The 13,486-nt window shown below is 35.0% G+C and overlaps 1 long non-coding RNA gene across 1 annotated transcript in view; it reads right to left on the minus strand.

Annotated features, from left to right (window-relative positions):
• LOC109386846 (uncharacterized) overlaps window positions 1-7,583 on the minus strand; it is a 32,180-nt gene extending 24,597 nt beyond the window's left edge. Inside the window, exon 1 of the long non-coding RNA XR_002124863.1 lies at window positions 7,494-7,583. This is a non-coding gene — a long non-coding RNA (uncharacterized LOC109386846). The remainder of the gene's footprint in view (window positions 1-7,493) is intronic.
• Window positions 7,584-13,486: the final 5,903 nt, after the last annotated feature.

Raw genomic sequence — 13,486 nt, forward strand, 5'->3', positions numbered from 1 at the left:
CTCTCTCTCTCTCTCTCTCTCTCTCTCTCTCTCTCTCTCTTTCTTTCTTTTTTCTTTCTTTCTATTCATCTTTCCTTCTTGGCTATTGTTTTATAGTAGAAAATAAATTCATCACTTTCTTGAATCATAACCCATGCTTAGTCGATTCACTAAAATTAGTGTCAGTGGCATATTTATTTCCCCAAAGCCAAATCATTAACACTAAAGATGAACAGATGTTTTTTCTCCATCACTTGATTGAAAATTCATATGACTATTAACTATTTCTGGAAGCACTCTCCCTCCTCCCCAATTTAAAATGCTTTACATAATATTACACTGCACAGATATATGAATCAGGCACATCCCTTCATTATTCCATGGCTGGGTTAAATTCTAAAATTCTTATACCAATTAAATATTTAATGAAATCCACAAATATAAAATAGTATGAGATAAATTGACATAGTATTTGAAACAAACCTAGCTAGCCTTGTTCCTGTAATTACCCCAGTAATTCTCATCTTTATTTTATTGTCATACTTTCACAAAAGAATCATAAGCTTAGAGTGATATTTTTATTTTATTTTCAGTTTCGTAATTTAAGATTTTATATTTTCTCAATATCCTTGTTATCTCATCCGATCAAAACTTCAGAGAACAAACTTGCAGTCTCAACTCCGTAGATGACTGAACTATCATTTCTTTCCTGTCTTGTATGGAGATGCCCTTTCTAGTTGTTCAGCTCACTAATTAGATTTTTTTTCTGTACGTATATACATCATTCATGGATTTTCTTTTTGTTCAGGATCTGGAACACGCCATCTTTAAATGCAGGGGATTGTGTATATTCTAGTTTAAATAATGGGATATCTCACTCCACATCTAACATTAATTTCCCAAGCTTGATAAATGCCTCTTCTGTTTGGTCCTAGGAAAAACTTTGTCACAGGTAATGTTCCTTACTGGCTCCTTGCCTCGTAGTACCTGGATACCTCCCATATTCTTTCAAAACACTGCTACTGACCGAGCCATTTTCTCACTTCTCTGTTTTCCTCTAAAAGCAGCTTCAATAAAAACTGAGTGCATGCATCTCAGTAACTCATACATCCCTAGGCCTTCAGTATCCCACAGAGAATGCGAATGAATGGTGATTGTTTAAATTCTCCAGATTGCTACTTAAGAAGGACGCTAAATTACCTGGTGCTTGCACTGTGAATTACTTATGATTGATCTTTGTTATTAATTATAAAAAAACAAAAACAAACCTTGACTTTGAGGGTCTGTATAGTGTTTGAGGCTGTTATTTTTTGAAATGGTGCTGCAGTCAGAAAACTAATGTTAATCACACTATTTGTATCACATTAAAGTCAGTATTTTGATGGCCACTGCTGAAATTCCAGATAGTTTTGAATCCCAAAGCCGCAGGCCTTCTATTCTTTATGCTCTGATATTGGTTCTCAAATGTCAAATTCTATGTTTGTCTTTGGTTCTCTCTTTAGCAATAAATTCCACACTGCAAATATGATTTGAGTAGATGACCTTCAATTAAGCTCTTTCTCAGCTACTTTCGCTGCAGTGCCAATACACTGGCAGCAATATACAAGTTTTAGTGGCAATGTTTCCCTTGCATGTGTTAAATCAGATAATAAAAATCAGCTTTCCTTAGGTTCAGACTGTCCAACAGTAGCTTTACAAGACACAAAATGTGCTCTGCACATAAGTTAGCCACTAAATAAAATACTCAGGAAGATAAATGCAGGACTCCTTTACAACTATATCAGCCACATGCTAAAGCAGAAGTGAGTGAATATTTAGAAAAATCAACAGTATAACAGATTTATAAAAGCAATTCTAATTGTGTTAATATTAAAAATAATTTTGGTGGTAGTAATATTATGGCAAATACTTATTGTACAGTTTCTATGACCATTGCAGTGTGTTAAATATTTTACATACATTATGTAATTTAAACTCCACCATAATACTTTTGATGTAGATATTATTATATTATTTTTTAAAAGATGAAAAACAGGTTATCTGAGTTATTTATCTAGAAGCTGTCAGAGTTGTGTTTGTCACATCCGAGTTCTGAGTTACCCTCCTGTACTTCTATAATAATAAGTTCATTTTGGGCCCCTGTTACTAGGATTTATTTTATCTGTGCTCTTCTCTTGAATAACCTTTCATCTAAACATGAATGGCCAACCTAATACTTATTAGAACTCCGCCTATTATGTTATTATATGTATTAATATTTTGCTACAATTGTGTGCTATATTTGAATATGACACATATGACCCAATGGTATTTCATATGGAATATTTTTCTTTAACCAGTGTGGTCAAGGTCACTCAATACATTGAATCTTTCCAACAAGCTCTAATGCAATGCTCTAACTTGCTGATAATAAGAAATATTGTTTTGAAAATACTGCCAGGAAACTTTGTAACAGTTTCAACATTCATAAGATGTCTATGATACATATGTTCCATTTATGCCTGGAGAGATCTATTCTCCCGCCTTCTCTCCTGCCCTCCAATCTGATTGGCTGGACGGCACAGAGTATACTAACAAGGCCCTTGTACTCTAATGGCCTCCAGTTATTTTAGTCCATAGATAACCAGGCAAGAGATTGGGGGATGGAAGACAGTAAGATTAGTGTACTTTAAATAGACTTTATTTTTTAGAGCAGTTTTAGGTTGACAACAAAACTGAGCAAAATGCACAGAGTTCCCATATACCATTTACTCTCACACAAGTTACTGACTGTCCCACTGTCATGCTGCACCACAGTGGTCTGTTTGTTACAACTGATGAACCTACATTGACATGTCATTGTCACTGTAAGTCCATAGTTTACATTAGGGTTCACTCTTGGTGTCGTATGTTCTATTGGTTTGGACAATAATGACATGTATCCACCATAACAGCATCATAGAGAACAGTTTCACAGCCCTGAAAATCTTTCAAGTACCCCTTATTCATCTCTCCCTCCTTCCTAACCATTGACAACCATTCATCTTTTCACTATCTACATAGCTGTGTCTTTTTCCAGAATGTCATACAGTCAGAGTTCCTTTAAGGCTATATGTGTTAACAGATCCACTGCCTCTACCCTCAGATTATGGCATGATGTACGGTGTGTGTTTTCTTTCTAAGTAGCATTCCTCCTCTTTCCTGGGTACCATCTGTTTCTTATTTTGACACCAACTGATAGAAAATCCAAACTACACAAAGACCCAGTACCTGTTTCTCTGTGTTTTGCTATTATTTTCACAAGTGGAATATTCAGAAGGAAATGTTACAATGTAAAAATGACATCTTGCTGACTTTTTTACTAAACAGACTACAATAGGAGCCTCTGTTTAGTATAATAAATGGTCTAGAGGGGGAAGAAATAAGAAGCATCCACTCCACAGTTTTAGCTCATTGACGATATCGAATACCAAAGGGCATTCTCTCTACATCAAAATGATAAGGGAGTCTTTCTCATAAGAGCTTTCCCGGCACTATATTCATGCAGAGAAGTTAATTATCATCACCTCCTTTGTTACCAATGGCCATGTGGAAAACTATTGCTATCTACATTTTACAAATTAGTAAACGGTGGGTCCTTTGCCAATCAGGAAGTGTAATGAAATTCAAAACTAGGTCTAAATCCAAATATTATGCTTTGATTTAGTTCAATTCTGCCTTCCTTCTCTAAAATTGAAGTACTTAGTGTTACGTACAATGTTTCAATGACCTGGTTTTTGCAAATTAAAAATAGTTAAGACTTTACCCAGATTTTTGAGCCAAATATTTGAACCATAGATTTATTTTACCTTATGTAATAAAGGGTTGTGTTGATTAACTTTAGATGGAGAAACAAAATCTGCATTCTGAGATCACAGGATAGACTCTTAACATGCCCTGATTTTTATGCAGACATTACCTAATATTAGCTCAAAATACCCTGGTCACTTTTTTTGACGTATGGTTTCCCTTGGAAATTTTGGTTTACCATGACAATTGGATAGAATATTTTTGTGTACGAATAGCTAAAAACAGGTTGCCTTCCACTAATTATACATGTAGATCCCAGTAAAATAATAATTTGTATTCCAAAGGTTACTTAGCCCTGTCTCCAAAACAGGTTTTCATGTATAGAAGTGTGTGTGTGTTTTCACTAGACCTGTGGTATTAAGCAACACACAATTTTATGAATTAAATCCACCAGTTCTCTGTATTTCAAGGTCTTAGGTGTGCCCAATTTTTCAGAAAACAATAAAAGAAAAATATGTTTATATCATAGGTAAAGAGTGATTTTTCTTTACAGTAACATTATGTTTTAAGTTAACCTCAAATCAGGATCCCTACCATTTTTTAAGATTTGTGTTACAATGCATTGCCATAAGCAGAAAACAATTGAAGGGACAGTTACTTATTGATGACTATGTATTCTAAATGTGTTTCTAACTCCAATCCCTTGAAAAGACCCACAAAAACATGGCACCCTTCCACAGATATTCAAACCCACATGGAATTACCATGTGTTTAAACCCAGGAACTCTGCAGGTACAGAATTTTTTTTTCTAGTTTATTCTCTCCCTCTGATGACTCTAAATTATGTTTTTATATGCACCCATGCAATATAAAGAAGCATAAGTATTCATGTTTTCTTTTGGTGCATATAAACAAAACCAATAATATTAAATCTTAAGAATCCTTTGAATGTACTATATGCCTCACCCATAGGCAATATAACCTATTGGTCCATTACTAGTTACCCATTGCAAGGTAGTATTTTTTAATACAAACGTTGTGTATATATCAAAAACTTCACTTCAGCAAATGTTGAAGAGTATATTATTTTAATATAGGAAAAAAATATAACATTTAAAAGTCAAAATTCCTATACCAACAGTAATGTATTATAAGAATTCCTTAGGAAAAGACCCCTTTACACAAATGCTATGAGATTTTATAAAGAAATTAATTATTTTCCATTTCTTAAGGTATTCTTTTGTAGCTAATTGGTTAATTGGCTTTTTGGGAAAGAGACAGTGGCACTCAGCAAAGCTCCATTACTTTGGAGCTTTGAAAGTATAATGGAATATCAAAGAAAAGAAGAAGAGAAAAACCAAAACAACAGAAGTAATACATGTTTTGATACACTGAAAAATAGCAAGTAGATCAGGCACATGAAGCATTGAGTTCATTTATCTATTCATTAGATGTATCCAAATATCTATCATGTGCCATGTACAGTACTAGCTTCCAGGCTTCGACTTCCAGGCTGACAAAATGCATGCTCTCATAGAGTTTATACATCATGGGGGTAATAGAGCAAGTAAGTAAACACATAAGTAAATTAAATAATGACAAATCACGATAAAGACTGAAAATAGGACCAATTAAGACATAAAATAGATACTCAGAAAAAGTTGCTATGCTATTTAGGTTTGCAGGGAAGATTTTTCTGATAATGAGATATTTATGGTGAGAGCTAGAAGAAGAGAAGGACTTACCTTGGGATTATGACTAAAATAGAACTCTATGCAAAAAACAAATGTATGTGTAAAGGTCCTCGGTCTGGATTAATGGAAGGGATTAGGGCAGTAGTTGAGAACAGCATGGAATAAATCAGAAAGGTAACCAGGATCAAGATCATGCATGGTTTCTAAAAGTATGTTGGGGAATTGAATTTTATTTCACATATAATGAAAGTCATTAATGAGTTATACCCAGAGATTGACATAATCTATTTAGTATTTTAAAGCATGGGCATAGATAAATATCACTGATGGAGAGTGAAGAAGCGATATCTAATGACAGGAAGTAGAAGCACAGAGTCAACAAAGGAAGTGAAGGGTGGAAGGCATGTGCCAAAAGGAGTTAACTGAAAGGGCAACATCTTTACAACCTGGAGGAAAGGCTTCACAAAGGAAACCAGTCAACAGCAGCAAATGTGACTGGGTTGGAAGAGACTGCGGAATTGGAGGACGCTTTTTGTTTGGTAATAAGAGGTGGGGCATTGTCTAAACTTTTCTTTTGCACATTCTTCTTTCACATTTTTAGCTGCATTCCTTCCTTCCTTTACAAAGTGATTTTTTTTTTAAATTTCAGCATTCAAAATTGATGTGGAGTCTATCAAAGATGTTTTGGAGTTCAACATTGCCAAATGAGGTCTACTTGTGCTTTGGGCATAAGAAGAATGATACACCATTATTAAAACATGTGCCTGTTTGCTTTTCTTTCTCTCTCTCTTGTCCTCTCTTTACCATCATCACCTTCTTGTCCTTCCTCCCTCCCTCCTTTTCTTCCTTTCATTTTTCCTCATATATTAACTATAATAAGCAACTTTAATGATCACATTCCCTAGATGATAGGATTACTCTTGTCACATATCAGCAGCAGGCACCGATCTGCTAATTTTGACCCACTTCCTGTGGTAAAAGGGAGGAACATTAGGATACTTTGAAATTTTTGCTCTATGTGGTTTCCAACATTTGCCAAAGTTTCCATATGTGCTCATATAATCTTAATACACTGCTTTTGAGTTTCAGCTTCTCATGAGCTGGGAATTGGTATAGAAAAAGTAACGGGATTTTTCAGTGGGGTCTTTACACTTCCTAAAATGGACTGTATTTATGTGTTTGTTCTTAAAGTGCAGTCTTGCAAACAAATAGCACTGCACCCCTCAAAGTTGTGAATGTACAGAAAGTCTATTTTCCAGAGTTGATCCTGATTTCACCCTTTTACACTGAAGCCATTTCAGTTAGAAAAAAGGGCTGGAGTTTACATATTTAGTCACATTTTCTTGAAAATGAAGATTCTTTAAATTTTTAAAACAATTTAGTATGCTTTACTTTACAAAGTAGTATAAATTTATTTTAGAAAGCTGCTCGTATACTGGTGTAGAATTTTCATACATTAAGTAAGGTATTCCTTTAATTGCTTTAACAGAGACTAAGATAACAGGTTTATAGTAAAATATTTTATTTTATTTTTTGCCAAATAAATATCAGAGATAGTTAAGGAGAACTTTACCAAAATATAAAACTTTTGCTTATTTAGAGACACTTAAAATATGAAGGGACAAACTTCATATTAAGAAAATATTTGACAAAGCCATTGTAATACATATCTATATCCATATCTATCCATCTATTTGTCTCTATTTATGTCATATGTCATCTCTCTCTCTCTCTCTCTCTCTCTCTCTCTATATATATATATATATATATATATATATATATAGTCCTTTATGCAAAGAACACCTACAATTCAATGAGAAAAATAAAGCATAATTAAAAATTGACAAAAATTTTAAAAACATGTTTCATAAATGAATATATTAAAATCACTAACAGTAACTAAATACCTACGAGAATAGCTAGAAAGATTGACAAGACCAGCACCGGTAAAGATGTGGAGAAACTGAAGTCTTCATATACAGGAAATGTAAAATGGTGCAACCACTTTGGAAAACTGCTTGACAGTTTGTTGAAAAATAAACATATACTTACAATGTGAATTGTAATTTTTCCCAGTTATCTATCAAACTGCATTGAAGCGTACGGCCGTACAAATACTTGCTCTCACCGCCGATGGAAGCACTATTCATCACAGCCCCTATATGGACAAAATCCAAGAGTCCATCAACTGGTGAACAGGGTTTATTTTTTTAAGTGGTCTATTCATAAAACGGAATCCACTAATCAATAAAAAGTAATGAACTGCTTATGCACAAACAAAGGTGGATAAATCTCAAAAACATGTTACATAATACATGATTCTATTTATATAAAGTTGTATAAAAGACAAAATTATGGTGATAAAGCAGAGCAGTTGTGGCCAGGGCTTTCGCATGAAGCAGGGAGTTTACTGCAGGATAACATAGGGGGAAATTTGGGGGTGGTAGGTGCCCTAAAACTTGATTTTGATGGTGGCGGCATGCTGTGTGCATTTACCAAAGCTTATCAAACTGCACAATTTAAATGATACATTTACTTTTTTATGCTATATTTCTATAAAGCTATGAGAAGTAAAATGCTGAGCTGCTCAAGGAGATGAGCAACAGCTTCTGTAGGTCATCCTTCAGGTCCCAAGGCCCCTCTGCTGTGTCATTCCCCTCTTCTCATGTGTGCTGCACCCTGTGCTTGGCCAAAGCTGGCTACCTACCTCCATCCCCACATCTCAGCCTGTAAAAGAGGAGGAAAGCGGACCCGGAGAGTGAGAGGCCTTTCCAAAGGACATGACTGCTCATCTTGCACTGACCTGAACTTGGCCATGTGGTTATAGTTGGAAAAAGACTGAAATATGGTCTCTGGCTGGGTGCCATATATCTATCTATACCTCAGGAAGTTTTATTACTAAAGTGGAAAGAAGAAAATTGATATTGACAGATAATTAATAGTTTATACAAGCTGGATAGGTACACATCTATATTAATATATGTCTGTCTAACTAAACTTGAAGGATTATGTACATAATACATCTATTGATATTATAATTTTAAACAGTTTTATTAAGACTACATTATTTTTTTCAGATTAGTCTAATTCTTTAATGATATGCAATCTGTGTCTAATTGTCACAGTATACTTTGCAAATATGTAGACGTTCATATGTAAAGTGAACAACATTTTAATGGAATACTGATTTATAATTACTATAATATACTAGCATTGACATTTGAGATTCCAAATTGTACTATTATTTTTTGTTAGCCCCATAGGAAATAAATTAAGCAATGATTTCACTAAATAATAAGAAATAACTGTTAACATTGGTAATTCTGTGAAAACTTGAATTTTTGCCTTACTTCTGTAGACTTACTATTTCTGTGGACTTAATGGTTCACACTTGTCATATATTGTTGCAGCACAGAAGTTAAAATATAATTTCTGGAGGGCCGGCCGAGTGGCTCAGTTGGTTAAGAGCTCGCTCAAGAGTTTGAGCTCTGAGCAACAGCGGTTCGAGTCTAGCCCGAGCTGAGCAGCCACTGAGCTGCCAACAGGTGGCAGGATGGCTCAGCTAAATATATATATATATATATATATATATATATATATATATAATTTCTGATTTAAGATTTTTTGAGTATTTTGTTTCAATACTAGATTGAAGAAACATTTATAATCACTTATAATAGACAATGGCTATATATTTGTTTAGGGGATAAAAGAAAAGGAACAACAAAAACATAGATATCTCTTAGGCATTTACATGAATGCATTTTCTTTTTGATCCCATAATATTAGTAACACTTGGCCCTTGGGAAGTAAGATGAATTTAGATCCAAGAGTAATAAAATGAATTAACCAAAATTAAAACAAAGTCAAGGTTTCCTGCAGAATTCTTCAGTTTCTTCTTGCAGTTAATAGCATCTTCTACAGACTCCCACCTCTCCCATACACCAAGCTGATTTCCACACATGCCCTCTCTGCTTAGAATGCCCTCCAACGCTTTCCACTTGTCAAATGTCTATTAAACTTTCAATTTTTAGCATCATGTAGTCATTTTCCATCTCTTGGATTGAACTCAGCATTCCTTCTTTGTTTCACTTTCCTCCCCAACACAGCTCTACCGAGCCTCCTGTTACATGTGTGACCCTTACATATTTACAAATGCAAAGACCATAAATTAATTGAGATCAGAGTTCTTTTTCTATTCATATTGTATTCCTAGAAACAGGTATGGTGGCTAGAACAGTGTCTGGATGCAATAAATGTCTGTTAAATTAATAAATGAGGAAGAAATTCTACTGAACAAAAAATCAAAATATGACGGAGCATTTACAAAAGCAAAGTGGACAGTGATGATAACTTTGGGCAATATCAGATTTTGTAAAGAACTTCCCACAATAAAGTCAATTGGCTACAGGCACTGGATATGGATGTTCAATTTTCATTTTTCTCAGAGTAAAGGGCACATTTCTATCTTTCAAACAAATTGGTCAATTACTGGAGCCAGATAGAATTATGCTGCTTGCTGTTGTATGTGCTCAGTTTCCCAGAATACAAAATATACTTTCAGGGATTTATTAACAACTTTCTAGAGTCAGACTATTTTAATGTCATGAATGCCTTGGACACTGAATCCTCAAGGTATAAAAAGAGTTTTATTTCTAGAAGTTTTGCATAACACTTTCATAATTCCGAATGGAACAATACAAAATTTAACTCATAAATGTTCAGTGGTCCCTTTTTCTTTCTTCAAATCCTCTGAAGGATATGCTGACATTGTGTGATTTGCTTTCCAATCTTTATCCTGGCATATTGGGAGAGTAAATTATAGTCGAGTTACGGAACTGGAGAGATATAGAGCAATTTTATGTTTTTATGGGCAGGATATAACTGGCAGGAAAGAGAAAAATAGGACAGAAAGTAGAGAGAAGGAAGTGAAGAGGGTGAATACAGATGGAGCTGTGGACTTTATGGGGGGAATTATTAAGAGACTTGGGTCATCATCACACTCTGGGAGAGACTTAGAGAGTGCAGCCAAGGGAAGAATGCTTTTCAAATATTACTAAACACAATGCATGTGTTCATCTTTTAGCAGAATTTTCAGAATACAAATTTCAGCCATGTCAAGAGTGTGATTGTTGCAAACAATGAAGAATACAGTCATCCCTCAAACTTAATAGTCTTATAATTGTATAAAATATACCTTCATTGAACTTCCGTCCTTCCATCTTTCTGTCCTCCCTCCCACCCTTCCTACCCCACCCCCTTTTTTCTTCCTTTTCTTCTTTTTTTTCTTCCTCCATCTTTCTTAAATGAGTGAATACACACATGAAATTAGAACCTCAATATAATATGTATTCAATAAATGGTATACACATTATTATATACCTAAAATGCAATGTATATTGTATACAAGGAATATTTCATCATCCTGATTAAAACACAATTATGGATGGCCTCAGGGATAGAAAAAGACAGTCTGGGGAATATAATCAATAATGTTGTAAATATTTCTTAGTGGGCCAGAAGGACTCATGTCTTGTGGGGGAGACCACTTTATAGTCAGTGTAGAGGACTGACCACCACACTGTATTTCTGAAGCTGAAGTTGAATAATATTGTATGTCAACTATAATTATATATACATATAGTCATGGGACATGGAGTAGAGAGTGGGAATGGAGTCAATGGAATTGTAATAGATAAGCATGATATCGTAGGAGGGAGGGCAATAGATAGGGAAAGGAGGGTTGTTATTTTTTGAGGGTGAAAAAGATAACTATTGCATTGTTCTGTATACCTGAAACTAACAATAAATTTAAAAAAATTTAAAAAGAAACATAATTAAGGAAAGATAATTTTATCTTTACAAATCTTTGGTGATGATGGCAAATATCATGCCAAATCTTAAAATAAACATAAACCTGTCACTTCTATAAAGAATTTACTTTTTTTAACTTATAAAATTGAAGAAATCTAAAATCTGAATACTTAGAGGTGGAGTGTGTGTGTGTGGGCATCTGTGCTTGTATGTGTGTGTTATTTAGAATAACAGCATTTTCTTTAACTTTATCAAACTCATAGGTTGAAAAGTGGACAATCTCTATGACAAAATTAAATACAAATTTTCAAACTAGGATTCTGGAAATAGCAAATATTAACCATAATTGCATGGCTAGCTTTTGTCTTTTCCATCTGTTCTCTTTCCTATCTTAATTTGAGTCATCCTTTTATGACCAGGCCTAAGTGAAACATTTTTATTGTTTTCTTCTATAAAGAGTTTTTACCTTGAAAGCTCATAGCTTTTATAGACTGAATTTAACTCTGGTAATTAAACAAATACTTCCTGCCTTAATTTTTTCATATGTGTGTATATTCATTTGTTGTCTTGTCAAAACTATAACTTTCTTCACTGAAGCATTATTTTTCTCCTAATGCACAGCCAATAACCAAGTACCTGGCATAAAAAGGCATATACTGAAACAATTTGGACTCATCTAAAACTTACTTCATTTTTTAACATCCATATTTAATTAGTTGAAAATGTCTGGTCACTTTTACTTCTCCAATCTTGCAAAGCAGTGTCTTCATCTTTATTGCCACTGTCACTGTGTTATATTTTTATGTCATCATTTCTCACAACGGCTATTTCTAATTGGATTATCTTCTTCCAGCCTGTCATCCACAGTCAGAGGCGGCATCTTAAACTGTAAATCTCATATGCATCCTCTCTTGGATTAGCAAAGGATGTTGCTGTTAAAAAGATCTGAAAGATGGTGATTCAGTTTGATAAAGGCCCAGTTCTCTCTCATGTAATAGGACAGGCTTTTCTACTCACAGAGTAATCTAGCCATTCAGGACCTTTCAAGTGTGGTGTTCACCACTCATTAGGATGCCTCTTCATTCATACCCCCAGCTACTTTTCTGATACCAGAAAAGGAAGAAAAGAGAATGAGGAGTACACAACTTCCTTTGAAGACATGACCTATAATTTGCATGTATATCGTCTGTTTACCTCCCATTGACCAGAATTTGTTCTCACGCAAATGCAGTCTCTAGATGGTAAGTATTTTCTTTCAAAAGGAAAATTTTCCACAATTAACCCTTATGAACACAAAAGTATCCCTCTTCTCCTACATAAAACATATCTCCAACACACCACACACACACACACACACACACACACTATAGAAAGACATCCCAATGTCGCATTCAGGCTTTCCATCCAGCTCAAAATGAGTCCAGGATCCCTGGATAAGGAATAGCACGTTCCGTCCGTTTCAAGTGTGACACCTTACGGTACGACAACTCATTTTTAATACATAGGTTTATGTGTTCTCCATTATGCTCAGTGGTGCAGTGTGAGCATTAAGCTCTTCATTCAGAAAACTCGAATGGGGAACACATAACAGTCACTGTTCTATGGTAGTTATCAATTCCTGCTTGGCCAAAATTAGGAAGAATTGTTCTTTGGCAGCTCCTAAGACCATCTGCTGCCTCCGCTGCTGCTGCTTGTTCATTATTCCCTGTGCCCACCTCTGTCGTTGGCCTTGGAGAGCATGCCCTATGAAGGCCTGCCCAGCCCCATGCTGGCACAGGTTTGGTATCCCCAACTTTGCTTTGGGGTTTGAAAAGACACAGATTTTCTAGGCCAGGAGTGTGGTTTCTTTGGCAGCATACATGAGCCTTATAGGCTTCCAAATATATGCTTCTAGTCAGTTCCATGTACAAGTGCCTATAGCTAAACACTTCATCCACACATTTCCTGAGCTGTCCATCGCAGTGTTCTGAATATCACCCTCTCCCTCGGGCTATTTGTGATTACCTGGATGCCATCTGAAACAAGATGTTTTCTGAAACTAGAACAAGCTGAATCTAATATTTGCTTCTGGGCTGATTCCCACCGGGTAGCAGAGGACATTTAAATAGAAGCTCTGAGGCAAGCTTGAGGTCACAATTATAAATTCTACTGTTTGAGGGTAAGGAGTAGTTGGTTATGCCAACACTGCAAAATCTCAAGTAATTAAGACCCCCAGTCACTTGATAGTTCAG

The sequence above is a fragment of the Hipposideros armiger genome, unplaced genomic scaffold, assembly GCF_001890085.2.
Source record: "Hipposideros armiger isolate ML-2016 unplaced genomic scaffold, ASM189008v1 scaffold_140, whole genome shotgun sequence".
NCBI classification, from domain to species: domain Eukaryota; kingdom Metazoa; phylum Chordata; class Mammalia; order Chiroptera; family Hipposideridae; genus Hipposideros; species Hipposideros armiger.